We start from the raw sequence: 7,500 nt of genomic DNA, 5'->3' as shown, positions 1-7,500 counted from the left end.
AAAAACGACAAAGTGTCAGGGTGCTGTGGTACCAGCGTCACGAAAAAGACCTCCCAGAAAAACGACAAAGTGTCAGGGTGCTGTGGTACCAGCGTCACGAAAAAGACCTCCCAGAAAAACGACAAAGTGTCAGGGTGCTGTGGTACCAGCGTCACGAAAAATACCTCCCAGAAAAATGACAAAGTGTCAGGGTGCTGTGGCACCAGCGTCACGAAAAATACCTCCCAGAAAAATGACAAAGTGTCAGGGCGCTGTGGCACCAGCGTCACGAAAAAGACCTCCCAGAAAAACGACAGAGTGTCAGGGCGCTGTGGCACCAGCGTCACGAAAAAGACCTCCCAGAAAAACGCCAAAGTGTCAGGGTGCTGTGGTACCAGCGTCACGAAAAAGACCTCCCAGAAAAACGACAGAGTGTCAGGGTGCTCTGGTACCAGCGTCACGAAAAAGACCTCCCAGAAAAATGACAAAGTGTCAGGGTGCTGTGGCACCAGCGTCACGAAAAATACCTCCCAGAAAAATGACAAAGTGTCAGGGTGCTGTGGCACCAGCGTCACGAAAAATACCTCCCAGAAAAACGACAAAGTGTCAGGGCGCTGTGGCACCAGCGTCACGAAAAAGAACTCCCAGGAAAACGACAGAGTGTCAGGGTGCTCTGGTACCAGCGTCACGAAAAAGACCTCCCAGAAAAACGACAAAGTGTCAGGGTGCTGTGGTACCAGCGTCACGAAAAATACCTCCCAGAAAAATGACAAAGTGTCAGGGTGCTGCGGTACCAGCGTCACGAAACTCTTTCATGGGTACCAGCGTCACGTAAATCCATCGTGGGTACCAGCGTCACGAAAATCCATCGTGGGTACCAGCGTCACGTAAATCCATCGTGGGTACCAGCGTCACGAAAATCCATCGTGGGTACCAGCGTCACGTAAATCCATCGTGGGTACCAGCGTCACGAAAATCCATCGTGGGTACCAGCGTCACGAAGATCTTTCATGGGTACCAGCGTCACGAAAATCCATCAGGGGTACCAGTGTCACGAAAATATTTCATGGGTACCAGCGTCACGAAAATCTTGCTGGGGCACCAGCGTCACGAAAATCTTGCTGGGGTACCAGTGTCACGGAGGTCTGGCGGGGTGAGTTTCTTTGTGCATCCCAGGAGGGGTGTTTAAGTGTGGGTACGCAGGTTCGGCTGGTGAGCCTGGTTCCTGCAGGGGGCCTGGGCAGGCCTCCTTGCCCAGGAAGAGGAGCGTCTGCCCTGGGTCAGGAGGTGGAGCTAATCTCGGCTTCTGCTTCCAGGCTGCAGCCCAGGCTTCCTTCCCAGTGAAGAGGAGCTTTCCTTCGGCCTGAGCTTCTGCCTCTTCCTGTGGCAGCAGTGGAGGAGGCAACGTTCTCCAGGCAGAGGAGCATCTCTCCTCTGCTGCTGATGCTCCAGGGGGGGCGGCCACAGCAGGGGCTCTGCTTCGCATGACAGAGGATGTTCTCCTCGGCCTGGGCTTCTGCCTCTTCCTGGGGAAGCAGCGGAAGAGGCCGCCTTTCCCTAGCTGGTGGAGCATCTCTCCTCTGCTGCTGATGCTGCAGGGGGGAAGCCACAGCAGGGTCTCTCCTTGGCAGGAAAGAGGAGCTTCGCTTGGGCCTGGGCTACAGCCTCTTCCTGGGGAAGCAGCGGAAGAGGCCGCCTTCCCCAGCTGGAGGAGCATCTCTCCTCTGCTGCTGATGCTGCAGGTGGGCAGCCACAGCAGGGTCTCTCCTTGGCAGGACAGAGGAGCTTCGCTTCGGCCTGGGCTTCTGCCTCTTCCTGGGGAAGCAGCGGAAGAGGCTGCCTTACCCAGGTGGAGGAGCGTCTCTCCTCTGCTGCTGATGCTGCAGGTGGGCAGCCACAGCAGGGTCCCTCCTTGGCAGGACAGAGGAGCTTCTCTTCGGCCTGGGCTTCTGCCTCTTCCTGGGGAAGCAGCGGAAGAGGCCGCCTTCCCCAGCTGGAGCAGCATCTCTCCTCTGCTGCTGATGCTGCAGGTGGGCAGCCACAGCAGGGTCCCTCCTTGGCAGGACAGAGGAGCTTCGCTTGGGCCTGGGCTACAGCCTCTTCCTGGGGAAGCAGCGAAAGAGGCCGCCTTCCCCAGCTGGAGGAGCATCTCTCCTCTGCTGCTGATGCTGCAGGTGGGCAGCCACAGCAGGGTCCCTCCTTGGCAGGACAGAGGAGCTTCGCTTCGGCCTGGGCTTCTGCCTCTTCCTGGGGAAGCAGCGGAAGAGGCTGCCTTACCCAGGTGGAGGAGCGTCTCTCCTCTGCTGCTGATGCTGCAGGTGGGCAGCCACAGCAGGGTCCCTCCTTGGCAGGACAGAGGAGCTTCTCTTCGGCCTGGGCTTCTGCCTCTTCCTGGGGAAGCAGCGGAAGAGGCCGCCTTACCCAGGTGGAGGAGCATCTCTCCTCTGCTGCTGATGCTGCAGGGGGCAGCCACAGCAGGGTCTCTCCTTGGCAGGACAGAGGAGCTTCGCTTCGGCCGGGGCTTCTGCCTCTTCCTGGTGAAGCAGCGGAAGAGGCTGCCTTACCCAGGTGGAGGAGCATCCTTCCTCTGCTGCTGATGCTGCAGGTGGGCAGCCACAGCAGGGTCTCTCCTTGGCAGGACGGAGGAGCTTCGCTTCGGCCTGGGCTTCTGCCTCTTCCTGGGGAAGCAGCGGAAGAGGCTGCCTTACCCAGGTGGAGGAGCATCTCTCCTCTGCTGCTGATGCTGCAGGGGGGCAGCCACAGCAGGGTCTCTCCTTGGCAGGACAGAGGAGCTTCGCTTCGGCCTGGGCTTCTGCCTCTTCCTGGGGAAGCAGCGGAAGAGGCTGCCTTACCCAGGTGGAGGAGCATCTCTCCTCTGCTGCTGATGCTGCAGGTGGGCAGCCACAGCAGGGTCTCTCCTTGGCAGGAAAGAGGAGCTTCTCTTCGGCCTGGGCTACAGCCTCTTCCTGGGGATGCAGCGGAAGAGGCTGCCTTACCCAGGTGGAGGAGCATCTCTCCTCTGCTGCTGCTGCTGCTGCTGCTGATGCTGCTGCAGGTGGGCAGCCACAGCAGGGTCTCTCCTTGGCAGGAAAGAGGAGCTTCGCTTCGGCCTGGGCTACAGCCTCTTCCTGGGGAAGCAGCGGAAGAGGCTGCCTTCCCCAGCTGGAGGAGCATCTCTCCTCTGCTGCTGCTGCTGCTGATGCTGCAGGTGGGCAGCCACAGCAGGGTCTCTCCTTGGCAGGACGGAGGAGCTTCTCTTCGGCCTGGGCTTCTGCCTCTTCCTGGGGAAGCAGCGGAAGAGGCTGCCTTCCCCAGGTGGAGGAGCATCTCTCCTCTGCTGCTGATGCTGCAGGGGGGCAGCCACAGCAGGGTCTCTCCTTGGCAGGACAGAGGAGCTTCGCTTCGGCCTGGGCTTCTGCCTCTTCCTGGGGAAGCAGCGGAAGAGGCTGCCTTACCCAGGTGGAGGAGCATCTCTCCTCTGCTGCTGATGCTGCAGGTGGGCAGCCACAGCAGGGTCTCTCCTTGGCAGGAAAGAGGAGCTTCTCTTCGGCCTGGGCTACAGCCTCTTCCTGGGGATGCAGCGGAAGAGGCTGCCTTACCCAGGTGGAGGAGCATCTCTCCTCTGCTGCTGCTGCTGCTGCTGCTGATGCTGCTGCAGGTGGGCAGCCACAGCAGGGTCTCTCCTTGGCAGGAAAGAGGAGCTTCGCTTCGGCCTGGGCTACAGCCTCTTCCTGGGGAAGCAGCGGAAGAGGCTGCCTTCCCCAGCTGGAGGAGCATCTCTCCTCTGCTGCTGCTGCTGCTGATGCTGCAGGTGGGCAGCCACAGCAGGGTCTCTCCTTGGCAGGACGGAGGAGCTTCTCTTCGGCCTGGGCTTCTGCCTCTTCCTGGGGAAGCAGCGGAAGAGGCTGCCTTCCCCAGGTGGAGGAGCATCTCTCCTCTGCTGCTGATGCTGCAGGGGGGCAGCCACAGCAGGGTCTCTCCTTGGCAGGACAGAGGAGCTTCGCTTCGGCCTGGGCTTCTGCCTCTTCCTGGGGAAGCAGCGGAAGAGGCTGCCTTACCCAGGTGGAGGAGCATCTCTCCTCTGCTGCTGATGCTGCAGGTGGGCAGCCACAGCAGGGTCTCTCCTTGGCAGGAAAGAGGAGCTTCTCTTCGGCCTGGGCTACAGCCTCTTCCTGGGGATGCAGCGGAAGAGGCTGCCTTACCCAGGTGGAGGAGCATCTCTCCTCTGCTGCTGCTGCTGCTGCTGCTGATGCTGCTGCAGGTGGGCAGCCACAGCAGGGTCTCTCCTTGGCAGGAAAGAGGAGCTTCGCTTGGGCCTGGGCTACAGCCTCTTCCTGGGGAAGCAGCGGAAGAGGCTGCCTTCCCCAGCTGGAGGAGCATCTCTCCTCTGCTGCTGATGCTGCAGGTGGGCAGCCACAGCAGGGTCTCTCCTTGGCAGGAAAGAGGAGCTTCGCTTCGGCCTGGGCTACAGCCTCTTCCTGGGGAAGCAGCGGAAGAGGCTGCCTATCCATAGCTGGTGGAGCATCTCTCCTCTGCTGCTGATGCTGCAGGGGGGAAGCCACAGCAGGGTCTCTCCTTGGCAGGAAAGAGGAGCTTCGCTTGGGCCTGGGCTACAGCCTCTTCCTGGGGAAGCAGCGGAAGAGGCTGCCTTTCCCTAGCTGGTGGAGCATCTCTCCTCTGCTGCTGATGCTGCAGGGGGGGAAGCCACAGCAGGGTCTCTCCTTGGCAGGAAAGAGGAGCTTCTCTTCGGCCTGGGCTTCTGCCTCTTCCTGGGGAAGCAGCGGAAGAGGCCGCCTTCCCCAGCTGGAGCAGCATCTCTCCTCTGCTGCTGATGCTGCAGGTGGGCAGCCACAGCAGGGTCCCTCCTTGGCAGGACAGAGGAGCTTCGCTTGGGCCTGGGCTACAGCCTCTTCCTGGGGAAGCAGCGAAAGAGGCCGCCTTCCCCAGCTGGAGGAGCATCTCTCCTCTGCTGCTGATGCTGCAGGTGGGCAGCCACAGCAGGGTCCCTCCTTGGCAGGACAGAGGAGCTTCGCTTCGGCCTGGGCTTCTGCCTCTTCCTGGGGAATCAGCGGAAGAGGCTGCCTTACCCAGGTGGAGGAGCGTCTCTCCTCTGCTGCTGATGCTGCAGGTGGGCAGCCACAGCAGGGTCCCTCCTTGGCAGGACAGAGGAGCTTCTCTTCGGCCTGGGCTTCTGCCTCTTCCTGGGGAAGCAGCGGAAGAGGCCGCCTTACCCAGGTGGAGGAGCATCTCTCCTCTGCTGCTGATGCTGCAGGGGGCAGCCACAGCAGGGTCTCTCCTTGGCAGGACAGAGGAGCTTCGCTTCGGCCGGGGCTTCTGCCTCTTCCTGGTGAAGCAGCGGAAGAGGCTGCCTTACCCAGGTGGAGGAGCATCCTTCCTCTGCTGCTGATGCTGCAGGTGGGCAGCCACAGCAGGGTCTCTCCTTGGCAGGACGGAGGAGCTTCGCTTCGGCCTGGGCTTCTGCCTCTTCCTGGGGAAGCAGCGGAAGAGGCTGCCTTACCCAGGTGGAGGAGCATCTCTCCTCTGCTGCTGATGCTGCAGGGGGGCAGCCACAGCAGGGTCTCTCCTTGGCAGGACAGAGGAGCTTCGCTTCGGCCTGGGCTTCTGCCTCTTCCTGGGGAAGCAGCGGAAGAGGCTGCCTTACCCAGGTGGAGGAGCATCTCTCCTCTGCTGCTGATGCTGCAGGTGGGCAGCCACAGCAGGGTCTCTCCTTGGCAGGAAAGAGGAGCTTCTCTTCGGCCTGGGCTACAGCCTCTTCCTGGGGATGCAGCGGAAGAGGCTGCCTTACCCAGGTGGAGGAGCATCTCTCCTCTGCTGCTGCTGCTGCTGCTGCTGATGCTGCTGCAGGTGGGCAGCCACAGCAGGGTCTCTCCTTGGCAGGAAAGAGGAGCTTCGCTTCGGCCTGGGCTACAGCCTCTTCCTGGGGAAGCAGCGGAAGAGGCTGCCTTCCCCAGCTGGAGGAGCATCTCTCCTCTGCTGCTGCTGCTGCTGATGCTGCAGGTGGGCAGCCACAGCAGGGTCTCTCCTTGGCAGGACGGAGGAGCTTCTCTTCGGCCTGGGCTTCTGCCTCTTCCTGGGGAAGCAGCGGAAGAGGCTGCCTTCCCCAGGTGGAGGAGCATCTCTCCTCTGCTGCTGATGCTGCAGGGGGGCAGCCACAGCAGGGTCTCTCCTTGGCAGGACAGAGGAGCTTCGCTTCGGCCTGGGCTTCTGCCTCTTCCTGGGGAAGCAGCGGAAGAGGCTGCCTTACCCAGGTGGAGGAGCATCTCTCCTCTGCTGCTGATGCTGCAGGTGGGCAGCCACAGCAGGGTCTCTCCTTGGCAGGAAAGAGGAGCTTCTCTTCGGCCTGGGCTACAGCCTCTTCCTGGGGATGCAGCGGAAGAGGCTGCCTTACCCAGGTGGAGGAGCATCTCTCCTCTGCTGCTGCTGCTGCTGCTGCTGATGCTGCTGCAGGTGGGCAGCCACAGCAGGGTCTCTCCTTGGCAGGAAAGAGGAGCTTCGCTTCGGCCTGGGCTACAGCCTCTTCCTGGGGAAGCAGCGGAAGAGGCTGCCTTCCCCAGCTGGAGGAGCATCTCTCCTCTGCTGCTGCTGCTGCTGATGCTGCAGGTGGGCAGCCACAGCAGGGTCTCTCCTTGGCAGGACGGAGGAGCTTCTCTTCGGCCTGGGCTTCTGCCTCTTCCTGGGGAAGCAGCGGAAGAGGCTGCCTTCCCCAGGTGGAGGAGCATCTCTCCTCTGCTGCTGATGCTGCAGGGGGGCAGCCACAGCAGGGTCTCTCCTTGGCAGGACAGAGGAGCTTCGCTTCGGCCTGGGCTTCTGCCTCTTCCTGGGGAAGCAGCGGAAGAGGCTGCCTTACCCAGGTGGAGGAGCATCTCTCCTCTGCTGCTGATGCTGCAGGTGGGCAGCCACAGCAGGGTCTCTCCTTGGCAGGAAAGAGGAGCTTCTCTTCGGCCTGGGCTACAGCCTCTTCCTGGGGATGCAGCGGAAGAGGCTGCCTTACCCAGGTGGAGGAGCATCTCTCCTCTGCTGCTGCTGCTGCTGCTGCTGATGCTGCTGCAGGTGGGCAGCCACAGCAGGGTCTCTCCTTGGCAGGAAAGAGGAGCTTCGCTTCGGCCTGGGCTACAGCCTCTTCCTGGGGAAGCAGCGGAAGAGGCTGCCTTCCCCAGCTGGAGGAGCATCTCTCCTCTGCTGCTGCTGCTGCTGATGCTGCAGGTGGGCAGCCACAGCAGGGTCTCTCCTTGGCAGGAAAGAGGAGCTTCTCTTCGGCCTGGGCTACAGCCTCTTCCTGGGGATGCAGCGGAAGAGGCTGCCTTCCCCAGGTGGAGGAGCATCTCTCCTCTTCTGCTGCTGCTGCTGCTGCTGCTGCTGATGCTGCTGCAGGTGGGCAGCCACAGCAGGGTCTCTCCTTGGCAGGAAAGAGGAGCTTCGCTTGGGCCTGGGCTACAGCCTCTTCCTGGGGAAGCAGCGGAAGAGGCTGCCTTCCCCAGCTGGAGGAGCATCTCTCCTCTG

This window comes from Oryzias latipes, chromosome 20 (assembly GCF_053564925.1).
Source record: "Oryzias latipes strain Hd-rR chromosome 20, Olatipes_Hd-rR_3.1".
In the NCBI taxonomy this organism is placed as follows: Eukaryota; Metazoa; Chordata; class Actinopteri; order Beloniformes; family Adrianichthyidae; genus Oryzias; species Oryzias latipes.
The sequence above is the reverse complement of the archived record's forward strand: the minus strand, read 5'-3'. Positions refer to the sequence as shown.